Source organism: Chenopodium album, chromosome 6 (genome assembly GCF_948465745.1).
Source record: "Chenopodium album chromosome 6, dcCheAlbu1.1, whole genome shotgun sequence".
Lineage (NCBI taxonomy): Eukaryota > Viridiplantae > Streptophyta > Magnoliopsida > Caryophyllales > Amaranthaceae > Chenopodium > Chenopodium album.
Genome location: NC_137839.1, coordinates 15,769,791 through 15,786,229, shown reverse-complemented (window position 1 = coordinate 15,786,229; position 16,439 = coordinate 15,769,791). Strand labels below are relative to the sequence as shown.

The window sequence follows — 16,439 nt, the reverse complement described above, 5'->3', positions numbered from 1 at the left end:
ATATTAGATTAGATTAGATTCTTAGGGTGTAATATTTTTAGTTTTAAAGTAGGCATGCAAGACACACATACAAGTATATATGTCACGATTTGTCTCTTGGCGTATATTATTTTAATTTAAAAATTTTAAAATTCAAATCAAATCAAATTAGACATCAAATCAGATCGGATTATATATAATCAGAAGAATTAAAGTAAACTAAAGAGAGTTATTATGCTTCATAAAACAATAATATTATAGTGGAAACAATCTTTTCAACTTACACGTGAATTGTATCTTGACAGATAGCAATACCAAACAAGCATTTACCATTAATGCCCTATATTCGTTTGTGATTTATATTTCTTGATTCTCAACTTTTTAAAATAGCTTTTCCCCCTAAAATGTCTTCCTTTAGTCCCATTTCACTATATTAAAAGCTTAAAAACAACATTGCTTGTTTAATATTTGTTGTTGATTGTGTAATTCACGATTGGAATATAAGTTTGTCTCATCTTTAATCCGATCTACTCCTTCAAAGTTATGCAAGAATCTTTCTTTTGGAAAGCAATTAGATAGAGTTGGTAGAGGAGACATTATCATAACTTATTCTATAAAATTGGCAGAAAATCAGAAATTTAACTTTAAAAAAACAATGACTTGCTAATTGCTATGTCGGCTCAACTAATTATTCTTCCAACCAAACAAGTTCTATAACTTCTAATTATGGATATAGTTATATCTCCATTTTATTATCTTTCCATTTAAATTAGCATTATATTTGGAAATAATATCCGATCATTTTTTTAAATTATTAGAGTTCATTTCATCTCTATTACTAGTATATAAAATGTCCACTTAAATTAAAAATGTCTTTATTTTTGTATCCAAATGGTGGTTGTATATTTCGAAACACGTTTTGGGTGGATTTAGGTCTCTTTTAGAAATAAATGAGCTAAGAGCTCATATAGGATACCAAATTTCATACAACTTAATTACACTTTTACAATCAAATTTCAAAGGTTAATTTAAGATTTAATTTGTCTAACAAGAGATTTACCAAACTTGCATTATTTTGGGTAAATATATACTTCCCCCAGCCTTTAGGCATTTAGTTTTAGGCGGTGATTAGGGTCTGTTCGCATTTACTAAACCAAGCTGAATTGAACTGATTGAAGCTGAATTGAATATTTAGAGAAGGAAATTAGGAGTTGAATTGAACTGAACTGAAATTAAGTTTAAGTGTATAGGTCCTTAGTGAAGGTAAAAGAATGATTGTTTTTTTTTTTTTTTTTTTTTTTTTTTTTTTTTTTTTTTTTTTTTTTTTTTAAATATTAACACTAAGCTAGGATTAATTAGAGAAGAGTTGAATACCACACTGTGTAAAAACTATTTTGAGTACTTTGGTCGTTTACATTATATAATCTTTACCAATCAAAGTGATACAAAGCTGTATTATTTAAAGGAAAATATTATACATATCCTTTAGGGCTACATATATGCATTAAATTTACACCATAAAATCGTAAAAAGTTAGGAAATCATAAAAATATAAACACTAATTACACTGATTTACGCGTGTTTTTGTCATGAATTCCAAATTTTATACAACTTCAAGACCGTATTTAATGCTTATATATTGCCCTTAGGGCTACATATAGCATTATCCTTATTTAAAAACGGGGGAAATGTATTTTTAGTTCAACTAAGCTAAGAAAAAATAAAATAATTACAGCTGGTCAAAGTTTGTCTAGCTAGTAATTAAGATATACTAGGTTAGTAGGTTAAGTCCCGTGCCATGCACGGTAATATTCAATAGCTATTTTATATTATTGCTTTTAAAATAAATTTATTATAAAATAGTCTATTATTAGCTGAATAAATATTTTAAAATATGCATGTATTTATATTTATATACAATATATTTCACCCATACATTTATATCATTTTCTTCTTGTTAACCAAATGAATATATTAACAATGCAAAACTTTTGTATACATCTGGTTTACACTAATATTAGTGTACATCGAGCAGTATAAGGGTAACTTTTAGCTAATGTTAGGGTAACTTTTTGTCTTTTTTTGGGTAACTTTTAACATAATACAATTTTTATATAAATCAACAACAAGAAAAGTTTTATAAAGGTAATTTAATTACATTCAATCACTAATAATTGATTTTTAGTCATTTAAAATTTGATTCTTTACTAATAAAGCGTAGATAATTTTTGTTTGAATTTGGTTACTTTAACTCATATTGGGGTAACTTTTATTCATTTCAAGGGTAACTTTTAATCACTTTAGGTTATCTTTATAATGGATGTACAATAATTGTTGTACACCTGATTTTTTTTAAAGTTTGTTATTAACAATATGTATTTGACCCATACATAGATCTCCTTTTAATCCACTTATTCATTCTCTCATACAATATATTTTTTCAATAATCAGCTCATAAAAATATTTTTTTCATATATTTCCTAGCAATCTTTTCACACATAATTATATACAATTTTTTTTTTTTAAAAAAAAAACCCCGGCCTCGTTGTAAAAATGGTAGAGTTGTACATAATAATATGTGTGTAACAATTTATGTTAAGAATTTGATTTTATTTTTTTTACTTAAGTTTACAGTATCAATATATATTGTGATATGATACATTATATCTTTTTTTTTATTATTCTTTTATTTATGTAAAATATGATTTTTTTTTTATTAAAAAAAAAAAAAAACTAAGGGCATGTTCATATATACTGAACTGAAATGATTGGAGCTGAACTGAACTGAACTGGGCTGAAATGAATATTTTATGAGAGAGGAAAATTAAGAGCTGAACTGAACTAAACTAAATTGATTGGAGCTAAATTGAACTGAAATTAAGTAAATGTAAACAGGCCCTAAGGAACACACCAGAAAATAACACATGTCACTTTAATTTGGTATGTCTTTTAGTATATAGTCATTGATGATTGATTATTGACTATTGATTTATTGGTAATGACCCTGAACAATATTTTGTAAGGAAATTTTATTTATTTACTTATTTTTAAACTATAAGATATGGCATGGTGCCATTCGAGGGAATCTTACCCACGTCAATATTTGTAGAATACAAACTTTTAAAAAAAACCTGGTGTACAATAGTATTGTGCGTCACTGGTAATATCACATACACAGTTAAATTAAAAATGATTAAAAGTTACCATCATATACATACAAGTTACCTATATTTTTATTGATTTAGTTACTTTTTTTCATGAGTATAAATCAAATCTTAATCAGTATGTGAGTGTAAAAATTTCACTTTTATGAACAAAATATCATGTAGCCTAATTACATTAAAATTGTATCAGAATTGAAGTTATCCCTCAAAAAAGTTTAAGTTATCCCAAATAAATAAAGCAGTTGTAAAGGAGACATGACAATGCATGAATTTACCTTAACTTGATTACAAATTTTAACTCACTTCCATTATTGCTATTGCTATTGTCCCGTTTGATTAACAGCCATTAATCAAGGGAATTATAATAAATTTGTTTATAAATCTACTTGTAAATATTAGTATTATCCATGGTATTGTGAATTTGTGAGTCCATCTTTGTTCCTCTTTAACTTTCGTTGTCATCCATTAACTAAGGTAGCTAGTATTGAGTAAAATGAAAATATAAGAACAATAATAACACATATTTGCATGGATTGGAGTAATTTTATTTGTTAGCACGTACATAATGAACACAAACTTTTCTTAAAAAATAATTACCATCAAACAATGCAAACAATTACTTTATGCCCTATTTAGCATTTATAACCGCTTACCAAATGAGACATATACATATTTATAATCATTTGACCATACAAATTGTTGCTAAAAAAGATTAATAATATCAATAAGTTGATACTATCTATGAGCCCTATGACTTACGAGTTAGATATTGTGAGTATGTGTTGTGAACTTGCTACTGTGTGAGTGATATTATTTGTGTGTTTGTTTCCTAGCAATGTCGGCAACAAAGGGAATCATTAATTTTTGTCAATTGAATGTCTGGAATTAGAGTCTTATTGTTGCACTACGTACATTTTTCGGAGACTTATTGTTGTCGACGTAAAAAAAAACTGTAAACTTCAGTACATTTTTTTTTTTTTGAAAACTGTAAACTTCAGTACATGAATTGATGAAAATGATGAAATATTAGACAATTGCTTAATTTCTAGTATTATACCAATGGAATAATAATATCATATATATATATATATATATATATATATATATATATATATATATATATATATATATATATATATATATATATATATATATATATATATATATATATTTTTTTTTTTTTGAACGGGAAGTAATAATATCATTAAATAATAGCTATACGACATCTATAATAATAAAGATCTGTAAACCATTGATTTAGAGAAAATATCGTAACTTTTACAATCAATAACTAATTTGTATATTTGGCATAGCTCATACTCCACCGTTTCAAGCTTGACGCGAGCAATGATTTTCGATGTCTTTGCATCTTTTCAAGTTGAGACCTTCGCAATCTGCTATGATATTTTGATCTGTTAGATTATGTAAATAATCTACTGTATATTATTAGTTGTATTTACTGATATATCCCTAGCCCTAACCCTAGTATAATCTTGTATATATATATACTAGTGTTTAATCAATGAGAAGGCACGACAAATATTCTCACATTCTGTCATGGTATCACGAGTCTAGGTTTTCGCTCCGAACCCTAACTCTCTTCTTCCGCTCATTTTCTCTTATTTATCTTCTTCCTCTCTTCCCTGTTACTTTCGGCTATCTTATCCTCCATGGTCGATCAGAAAATTCATCCAGCCACCCTTATCAATAACATCAAGACTTGCATTTCGATTGTTCTTGATTACAATGGCACTCAATACAACACTTGGTCTACTTTATTCCAACTCCATTGCCGCACGGATTTAGTAATCGACCACATCATACCAAAGGTTGTAAACGAGAAGGAAAAGGCTCCTAAAACTTCTGATAAAGATCTTTGGCAGCGACTTGATGACATTGTTCGTCAATGGATTTATAATACTATCTCCAATGACCTACTCAATTCCATAACCGATCTCGATGGCAAGGCTATTGATGCTTGGAATCGTTTGAAGATTTTTTTTCTCAATAACAAGTCTGCCAAACGCTCCACCTTGATGCGCAATTTACCAACACCAAACTCGATCAATTCGAGGGTGTTAAACCATATTGTTCTACCTCAAATCGTTGGCTGATAATTTGAGGGATGTAGGTGACCCTATCTCGGACAATAGAATGGCGCTTCACACTACTACAAAAAACAGCAAAGAGACCCGTTGAAAAACGCTTTACAAACCGCCAAGCAACGGGTCTCTAGCTAAGGGGTCTGTCAGATAAACAAACCGCCTCTTTGGAGGGGTGTGTTGTAAAAAATAACAGACCCGTTAATTACGAAGTCAGGTTTGTCAGACTAGTACTTTGAGAAATTATTTAGAAGGATAAGAGGCCCGTCATTTGACATAACATGTCTTTTCAATGGGGTCTTAAACAGACCCCATATGCTACATAACTGGTCTCTTTCTTCTTTTTCTTTTTTTTAAAAAAAAATCTCGTGATTTTTTTTATTTTTATTATAGGTACTATTTTGAAATTTGAATTTCATTGGTTTATTGAATTGGACTGAAAATGCAAACTTTAAATATGTAATTAAACAAACCAACATATATTAATTATTGAAATTTACAAAATAATTACTAGAATTTACAAGTGGTAGCTTATTGAATAATTTACAAGTATATACTCCATACGACCATGCATACATTAATAGTGTATCTTGTACTCCGTATTCCTTCCATTTTGTGCTTCGTATTCCTTCCATGATTACCATCATAATCTGTCCAATGATATAAATAATATTAGGAATAATTATGCCCAATAATATAACAATATTAGGAACAATTAAAATACATCTTGCTAAATTAAGAGCCAATAAAAAAGTCAAGATTTAGTAAAATGAAGAGCAATAATCTAAGTTAACATACATTCGAACTAAAAAAAAATAATAAAAAAAAAACAGATAAACATCAAAACACCAACAATTGAAAACCAAATTTAAAATTTTACTCAAACAAAACAATTGCAATTAACAACAAAAAAACGATATGAATTCCAATGAATTGAACAATTTACCAATTAATTTTTTTTTTAAAAAAAAAAACAATAATACTTGAATCAGTGCTGAAACATTAGTAGATCTTGAATAGTAATTTGGTAAAGCCAAAACTTCTGCTTTTGCCCTCACTTTCGTCCCTTTTACAGATCTTCGGACCTTTACTAAAAAAAATTCGGATCTAAATTATTAGGATGCGAATTACCCAATCATATAATCTTTCAATAGATCCAACAAAAGGATTATAATCAATTTAAAGAAAAATTTGAGAGTACAAATAGAATCAAAACCTGTTTTTGTTGTTACCGGCATCTCCATCTTTAGAATTGTTTTAAGTTGTGACGAATCCCCATCTGGGGTTTGAAAGGCTCTTAAGCTGTTTTAGATATCTCAATTTCTCTCTTCTCTCAATTACTGCTTGTTCAATTAGATCTTCTTCCGTCACCATTTATTGATAATATCTTTTTTTGATGTTAATTGCAATAACTAAGAGCGGAGGAAAGAGATAGAATGAAAGAGATAATATCAATAAGTTGGCTTTATAATGAAAGGGGCGTTGATAACTAAGAACAAAATCAAAAAGAGAAGGAAAGAGATAAAGGGTCAACTATCCTATAGGATAATATGAGTGGAGGAAATAAAGACACGGGTGATAAGGTATGATATCAGAATATTAAGAAGGTAAGAAACCCGTTAAGTCTCACAACGGGTCTCCTAGACTTCTATTGTTTTTTCCATTCCAAAATTAGTGGGCCCTACTGTATTTTAGAGGCCCGTTAGGTTTCACAACGGGTTTCATATCTCTCCTATAATTAAATTGGTGGGACCTGTTGCACTTAAGATACGCGTTATCACTAATATTGGATCTCCTACATTAAACAGACCTATTATTAAGATGACAGGTCTTTTGTTAGTGGTCCTTGTTTAGGGTAATTTTACCCCGCCACGTGGTCCAACCAGAGGACGACACGTGTCAGCTTCAGGTTGGCCCACAGTGGACCAATCTCTGCCTGACACGTGTCACTCCAGAAATTAAGGGAAAAAGGCGGCCTTCAGGCCCAAATCCCGAGAAAGCCGCAAAGCGGCGCAACCCACCAATGATTAGGGTTCAGTGACCTAATCAGGGGCACAAATCCCAAAGACCCTATAAATAGGGAGATGTCCCTCTTTTTGAGGGCACGTTTTTACCATTTTATTACATAGAGTCCCTGTGATAAAGACATCTGAGCTTGGAATCCGAGCAGATACCCACCTAAATTTCCGCAGCTTTTTCTCTCCCTTCAAGTTACTAACTTGTTCGTCGGAGGCGGAGCACCAACCAACCGGTGTCTCCGTTTGTCTTGCAGGTACAGCTCCCGCCGGATCAGTCTTCGTGCTGTAACTCTCCCGAGGGACAAAAACACCCAAAACATTTGGCGCCGTATGTGGGGAGAGTACCTCGAAGATGGTTCAAGAGTCTGTACCACCCCCTAACCGTCTGGGTGATGACCCAGAAGTCTTTACAGACCATGAGGATGAAGATCCTCAGGTCGAAACTTTTACAGCCGATGACGGCTCTCTCAGAACCAAGCGCATCCGACCCAGAGACTGTAACACCCCGACCTCTAATTCAGTTATTAAGAGAATCTTAGCAGCGGAATTTACCTAACACGGTCGGGACGTCACTGCCGTAAATCCCTTACGAGATTTACAAAGCAACAATCATACTTAATTAACAAACTTGATTTATAAAACATAGTAATCTATTTATTACAAACATTATTCTAATTTTTTATTTTTTATTTTTATTTTTTATAATAGCAAATCCTATCTTATCACAAACTTACTAAGTAGCTTAGTCTTACTATTCAAATTAAACAACTTAAAACTATAACTACTATTTAGTGATAATTTAAAATAAAATCCTCGCTACTACTCGTCTCCATCATCCCCAACAGTACCTAAAACATAAAAACATAAAAACGGGTGAGCCGAAGACTCAGTAACGAACTACTCTAGTAGTGTAACATCATTTCAATTCATTTTAGTTCACAAAACAGGGAGAATGGAATATCTTAAAACATTTAATAAAATTCATATAATGATACATATAACGTTCATATTAACATGCTAGTCGCTGGCAAGTATGACATGGCGGAACGTCTTCCGCGATGGGCCGGTGCCCATAACATAGAGCAGATGCTCGACATAGTTGGGCTAATGCCCCATGGGTACATGCATGACCGAAAAGTAACCTGTAAACATATACTGCCAGACAGACTAGGTCTTTCACTGTTATTTATCATGTTGTGTAACTTTTACATAGGTCATTCATAGACTCATAACATACTTTCGTGAGATCCAAAGATCAATAAAACAACGTATATCAATAAAATCACTCATATAAATCATTAAACTAAAGTACATTAATAAACACGTTCATCATCCCGCAAGTCATTAAATCCAGAGATATAAATAACTTTCAAAAATGACATCATGCTTTTATAAACACATTTCGAAGGAAATTGCGAGTACTAGCAATAGCCGTTACCTCGATTTACAGTCTGATAACCTTCCTGTTAGCCTTTATTCTATCGTTCTCACTGAGCTCCGAGGTCCGATTCTTCTTGAAAATATAAATTATTGCATTAGTAGGAAAAATGATTAAAATTATACTCTTTAATTATATTAGTATAAATCAATAAATTTATTTCTAAATACAAGTAATACCATACGTAGCTTTATGACTCAAAGAAGTCATAGTTTTTCTACTAAATTATTAACTAAAGTACAAGAATTACTTTCAAAACCAATTAGTTATTTTTATATCACAAGAAATAAAACAAGATTTCTTTTCAAAGAACACTTATGAACATCATAAACAATACTACTTTTACCTCGGGCTTAGTTGTATACGAAGTAATAAGGTGATGGGTCTTAGAAGAGCATTTTCATTAGTTTAACAAGGAAGTTAAAAAAAAGAGAGGAAAGTATGTAGTGACAATGGTGAACGGTGGTAACGTTTTCTATTTATATGGAGTGGTATGGTTGCTAGAGCTTAAAAAAAAAGGATAAAGATCAAACTTTTCTAAAGATAATCATAGATTTTTAGTAATAAATGGTAAAGAGGCAAATTTCATTAAGCCACTTCTTTCTTAACCGTGAAGAATAGGAATGAAGAGGCAAGTTTTGTCCTTTTGTGTGAGCATGGGCAATTTTGTCATTTCACTCTCTCGGGTAAAAAAAATACAAATTTTGATGCAAATCTTTAAACATTTTACTGACCGGAAATAAGCTGTAAAATAATAATTTACTTTCCTTAAAATTAGCTTATGAAATAATATAATATTAAAATAAAATTCAAGATTAAAACATTCGTTCTTGTTAAAACAGAGACAAAACTTTAATTAACCTAATAAAATAAATATTAGCGTATAAAAATTAGGTTTTAAAATCTCGGGTATTACAGAGACACTCTGGAGCGGGGTGCCTCCCAGGCGGGTACAAGCCGACCCCTTGGGCAGCCGGAAGGGGAAACCCATACGGCCGCTGGATCAGCCCCTGTCACCCGAGACGAATTCATGAGATTCATGACAAGTTTCAAGGGTGAAATTAAAGAGCTGATCACCCAAAGCCAGGCTGGCCCAAGTAAAGGTCAGTCGGCCAGGAAGACTCCTCTGGAGAAGGGGAAGTCAGTCAGAGAACGGCAGCCCACTCCTCATCCAAAGGAGAAGGCAGCCGGGACCATTGATTGGTAAAAAATTCTTCTCCCTAAGAGGAACAACAACAACACTTGCCGGACTCAGCAGCCGGTGGGAAGTAAGAAATCAACTCTTGATGCCCGGGAAATTATCAACCGGAAGAGAAACCAACAGCTGTCTGAGTCGGCTTCAACGTCGAACTTTCTAGACAGCTTCAACAAAACTTCTGCAGGGAATGCACTCTCTCTGCATGAGAGCCAAACAGGCGGTAAAACCGTCCATTATGGCCCTCAGATGATTGGGGTTGTACCGTATGTGCCTACCCAGGTTTACGGTCAATATCCCCCTTACTTCATGCAGCCGGCTCTCTTCGGAGGTCAGGCGGCATATCAAAATGTCCAACCACTGGACTGGCAGCTCCGTCTGCTACGTCTGGGTGAACAACCTTCTGCGTTCACCCGGGAGATAACCGAGGCGGCACAACCGACCAAGGTTAAGAATGTGTTGGTGGGTACCTATGATGGTACTACCAACCCGGAAGATCACCTTATGGCATACACCAACCTCATGTATTTACAGGGGTTGGATGATGCCACTTGGTGTCGATGCTTCCCGGCTACATTGAAGGGCATTGCCCAACAATGGTTTGGCAACTTGCTAGCCGGGTCCATTGACAATTTTAGGAAGCTCGCCTTCCTATTTGCTTCCAACTTCTCAATGAACATCCCTGGTAAGAAAACAAGCCTTGACTTGAGCACTGTTAAGCAGGGAGAGAGAGAAGGGCTGTGCTCATATGTCAGGCGGTTCAATCTGATCAGAATTCAGATTCAAGGACTGTCTGATGAGGTAGCTTTTACAGACTTTTTCAAGGGTCTGAGAGACGGGTCGACCTTTAAGTTCAACCTAGTCAGAAAATGGGCTTTCACCCTACAGGCGGCCCTGAGGGAGGCGGAAAGCTACATTCAAGCTACCGACCTCTGCTCGCCTGGTAGCCAGTCAGACTCTAAGAAGTCCGACAAACAGAAAGACAGCCGGCCTGCTCAGCCGCCAAAAATAAAGAAGAGAGCAAGAAAAGAAAAGAAATCTGGGCGGTTAATGATTCTGACCAGCCGTCCCAAAAGAAAAATAAAGAGTTTAAACCGTACGTCCCCAAGTACGAGTTTAATAAAGACTGCAACTCCATCCTCATGGAGGTAAAGGACCGGATGTCCATTGAAAAGCCGAATCCAATGAAGAGTTATGTTCAGTCACGGAAGAAAAATAAATTCTGTCAGTTCCACGAGGAGGTCGGCCATGATACCAACGACTGCTTCAGTCTTCAGCGGGCGTTGGACCGTCTGGCTGACAAAGGGCTGTTGAAGTCCTACATTTCTAAGTCCCTAGCCGGGGCAAAAAAGAAAAACATGGGTCAGTCCTCCAAGACTACCCCCCAGCCTGCTAGTAGCTCGGATACTGACAAGGAGCCGGTCTACACAATAGCAGGCGGGTTCTAATGTGGTGGTCCTACCATCCGGGGCACCAAGAGCCATCTTCGAAAGATGGACAAAGATGATAATGAGCAGGCGTCTGCAAGCTCCTCCTTCCCAGACGTCTTGATCACTGAGAAGGACACGGGCAGCGTCCGCCGTCCGCATGATGAACCGATTGTCATTGAGTGTAAGGTGGCCAACCAGCTGGTTGAACGGATCCTTATTGACACCGGCAGCTCCTCAGACATCATCAGCCTCCGGTGCCTGCAAAAGCTGAAATACAACGTTAGTAGCATGCATCCGGTCACCCACCCCTTGGTTGGTTTTGGGGGTGGGATGGTCTACCCATTCGGAAGAATTGACTTACCCATTCGACTGGGAGAGAAAGGCCAAGGACGACATATTGTTGTCAGATTCTTGGTCGTTGAGGAGTTGACCGCCTACAACATTATCCTTGGCTGGCCAACCCTCAACGCAGCCAAGGCAGTAATCATCCCGTCTCTCATGCTTATCAAGTATGAGAGGGATGACGGCACTATTGGTTCCCTTAATGGGGATCAAAAGACGGCCCGAGAGTGCTATCTCTCAGCCGTCAAAGACACTGTTGCCCCAGGCGGCCAGGAACCAATAGACCTTGACAATGTCAAGGATGCCAACCCAGCACCTGTCCCACCAGCAGCCGGGAAGAAAAGAAAGGCACCTCTGCTGGTGGAGGTAAAGAAAGAGAAAAAATAGCAATCACTGACCGGTGAACGGTCAGATGAGCTCCGTCCCCAACCGACTGGTAAAAACATTGATCTCGTTCTGGATGACAGCCTTCCAGAACGTACTATAAAGGTTGGGACGGTTGCTCATGCTACCTTGGGTGCAAGCTTGCACCTCCTGCTGAAGGAATTCAAAGACATCTTTGCCTTTGAAATGGAAGAGATGCCAGGCGTCAGCCCGGATCTCGCTGTCCACAAACTCGCCGTGGACCCCAAAAAGAAGCCCATCCGGCAAAAGAAAAGAAACCACGGCGAGGAAAGAAGTCAGGCGGCAGCTGCCGAAGTCAAAAAGCTGCTAGACGCCAGGTTCATTCGGCCTTGTAATTTTCCCGACTGGGTGGCCAACGTGGTCCTTGTTAAGAAGCCGAATGGGACCTGGCGCATGTGTGTTGATTACACAGACCTCAACAAGGCGTGTCCAAAGGACAGTTACCCGCTCCCAAAGATCAACAGTCTGGTCGACTCTATAGCCGGCCACGCCTTGATAAGATTTATGGATTCCTACTCCGGCTTCCATCAGATACCCCTGTGGAAAAAGGATCAAGAGAAGACGGCCTTCGTCACTGATCAGGGGTTGTTCTGTTATACTGTGATGCCGTTTGGCTTGAAAAACGCGCTTGCCACTTTCCAACGAATGATTAATACGGTCTTCATTAATCAAATTGGGAGGAATGTGGAGGCGTACATTGATGATATGATAGTCAAATCCAAGCTACAGACGGATCACCTTGCTGATCTCCGAGAAACATTCACCACCCTCAGGCGGCATAAGGTCATGTTGAATCCAAAGAAATGCGTCTTTGGTGTTGAGTCTGGTAAGTTTCTCGGATTCCTGATTGATCAAAGGGGGATAGAGGCTAACCCCGAAAAGATACAGGCGGTGATTGACATGAAGTCACCCCGTTCTGTCAAGGAAGTTTAGAGACTCACCGGTTTCCTGGCCGCCTTGGGGAGGTTCCTCAGCCGGTCAGGCGACAAATGCCTTTATTTCTTCCAAGCAATCAGGAAGAAGACCAGGTTTGAATGGGGGGATGATGCTGAGGCGACATTCCAGAAGTTGAAAGAACATTTGCATTCTCTACCTAGGTTGGTCAGTCCTTTGCCTAGGGAGACGTTGTACATGTATTTAGCCGTCTCAGATCATGCTCTGAGTGTCGTTCTCCTTGCTGAGCGAGACGGCGTGCAGCTCCCGGTCTACTTCATTAGCCATGTTCTCAAAAATGCTGAACTCCGGTACCCCATGGTTGAAAAATTTGGCCTTGCTTTGTATATGGCATTCAAAAAACTGAAGCCTTACTTTTTGGCAAATCCGGTGGTGATTTACACCGACCAGCCACTCAAGCGGCCAATGTCTACCTTGGAGTCATCCGGGAGAATGTTGAAATGGGCTATTGAAATGCAAAGCCTTGAAATCACTTACGAACCAAGAAAGATAATGAAAGGTCAGGCGTTTGCCGACTTCATTATTGAAATGACTCGTCCGGTGGCCCGGATAATCTTGACCAGGTTTGGAAAGTGTACGTAGACGGGAGCTCTACAAAGAGTGGTTGTGGTGCAGGCGTAATCTACGAGTCTCCTGAAGGGGACAGATTTGAGTATGCACTACGTTTCAAGTTTCAGGCCTCTAACAATGAGGCGGAATATGAAGCCCTGCTAGCCGGCATTCGCATGTGTAAGGCGGCAGGGGCCATGAAAATTGACGCCTACTCTGATTCCCAATTGGTTGTTAGCCAGTATGAGGGAAGCTAAGAGGCTACTCATCCGGCTATGATCAAATATCTTCAGGCAGTCAAAGAAGAGGCCGGGGCACTTGAGGAATTCCGGCTGAATCAAGTGCCTAGGTCGGAAAACAACCAGGCGGATGCATTGTCAAAATTGGCGTCTTCCGCCTGCCATGATACGCCTCGGTCAGTCTTTTGGGAAGTTCTTGAAAAGAGAAGCATCTATGAAGATCCCATTGGAATTCTAGACCGAAGCTCTACCTGGATGGATGGCATCCAGGCCTATCTTTCAGACGGTACACTTCCTGATTCGCCACAGGAGGCAGCCGTCCTGAAGAAGCGAGTTGCAAGCTTCGAGTTGAAAAATGGAGAACTCTTCAAGGCGGGATTTCTTAAGCCCCTGTTGAAGTGTGTCACCCTAGAAAAGGGGAAGGAAGTTCTCGAAGACCTGCACTCGGGATTCTGCGCCTCCCACATAGGCGGCAGGTCCCTAGCCGTCAGAGCCAGACGACATTATTTTTGGCCTACTCTTGAGGCAGACGCCAAGGAGTTGGTGAAGAAATGTGACAAGTGCCAAAAATTTGGCAGACTTATTCACCGTCCGACTATTGATCTGACGGCCATCCACAGCCCCATCCCGTTTGCAAAATGGGGCATGGACATTCTAGGTCCTTATACGCCTGCTCCAGGCGGAAAGCGCTACATCTTGGTGGCTGTGGATTATTTCACCAAGTGGGTGGAGGCTGAGGCGGTTAAAAACATCAAGACCTCAGACGTGATTTCCTTCATCTGGAAAAACATTATCACCCGGTATGGGGTACCTATGTCTATGGTGTTTGATAATAGTCCTCAATTTGAGACGCCTCAGCTAAAAACTTGGTTGGGAGATCAGGGGATCTCAAGCTATTTTGAATCTGTCGGCCGACCCCAAGCAAACGGCCAAGTTGAAGCCTTCAACAAACTCATCTCAGACGGCATTAAGAAGAAAATAGAAAGAGCCGGTGGCTTATGGGAAGAAGAGTTAATCCATGTCCTATGGGCCATCCGGACAACAGCAAAGGGGGCAACTGGTGAAACCCCATTTCTCATGGTTTACGGTGCTGAAGCCGTCTTGCCCATCGAACATTACGAGCCGACTCTCAGAGTCATGCTATATGATGAAGAGGCAAACTGGGAAGCAATGCGCTTGACATTGGATTCACTCCCAGAACGCAGGGGCAATGCCGCCTTGCGTCATGAGATTTACCGTCTGAGAATGACTAGAGCCTACAACAAGAAAGTACACAAGCGTCCCTTGAAAGTTGACGACTTAGTGTTACGTAAAATGGAGGCAACCGGTAGGGCCAATGAGCTGGGGAAGCTAACTCCAAATTGGGAAGGCCCCTACCGGATCTATGAAGAAGTAAGGAACGACACATACTGCCTGGAAACTCCAGACGGCAGGCGCCTGCCTAGAACTTGGAATGTAGACAATTTGAAAAAGTACTACTTCTGAGAATGTAAATTTTTTGTAAACAATGAGTCAATTAATGAGAATTTGTACTTTGTTTGCAAACTGGTTTTGTTTTCCCGCCTGAGTAATACCCAGACGGATTCTTTATTTAATTAACTAAGTTTGACACTTAGTAAAGATTTCAGCTGCTTAACCGCCTGGGTAGTACTCAGATGGATTCTTTATTTATTTTACTAAGTTTGACTTAATAATTGTCTGTTCGCCTGGGTAATGACCTAGACGGATTTTTTGTTTAACCAACTAAGTTCGACACTTAGTGTAATTCAATAACGTTCGGCCCATGCTCCGTTTAAAAATTAAGCACAAAAACGCTTAGTGGCTATACTACCGGTCTCAAACAAGACCAAAGGCTAAAATGGCCGGATGGTTGCTGTGGGGAATAATTTCAAGCCTTTAAAATCCCACTAGCTTGAACCCCACTGTGATCATACACTAAAGTACGGTGGCGTCCAAAAGGGAAGAAGATAGAGCAAAGAGTCGCCAACAAGTTTTTAAGGAACTTGTAAACCATCACGAGGTGAAGGTTACACCCCTTAACGATCCAAGAGATCGTCAACTCCATAAGGTCATGAACCAAATAAGGGTTCGGGGATGAAGGTACAAATCCAACCTAAAAGAGATTGAACCTGCCCTAATAATAGGCCTCTACTTTATTCTGCTCGTATTCATGTGCGCTTTCTGACTAACATGCAATCAATAGGATTAACCCTAAACCTGTTTAATCTATGTTGGTTGAATTTAATGCACAAATAAACTATTATTGGCGATCACTTGAATTATAATCACAGTTAACCCTAAACAAGATTATTAATTATCTTATTAAGCGTGATTGCAAATACCAATTCCCTTTAACATACAATAAAGGTGATCAAGCAATAACAATATAAAATATGATACATATCAAGCAACATAATAAATAATCAATATCATGAATAATAATTATAATAATAATAATATCAATCATAATCATAATAATCATAATCATGTTAAAGCATAGCAAGATCCTAGGCATGATACTAACAAGATTAATAACAAACCCTAGCATGTCACTAAGCATTAAAAATCAAATCTTTAACCCTAACATGATACTAACATGAATAAATATTAGGAAGAAAATAAAA

At 37.4% G+C, this 16,439-nt stretch overlaps 1 long non-coding RNA gene across 1 annotated transcript; it reads right to left on the bottom strand.

Moving 5' to 3' along the window:
• Nucleotides 1-5,703: 5,703 nt before the first annotated feature.
• On the bottom strand, nt 5,704-6,850 carry LOC145634653 (uncharacterized). The gene is made up of 3 exons (XR_014113465.1): nt 6,462-6,850; nt 6,229-6,335; nt 5,704-5,895 (listed from the first exon to the last, which is right to left on the bottom strand). It is a non-coding gene; the product is annotated as an uncharacterized LOC145634653 (long non-coding RNA).
• Between the last annotated feature and the right edge of the window lie 9,589 nt (nt 6,851-16,439).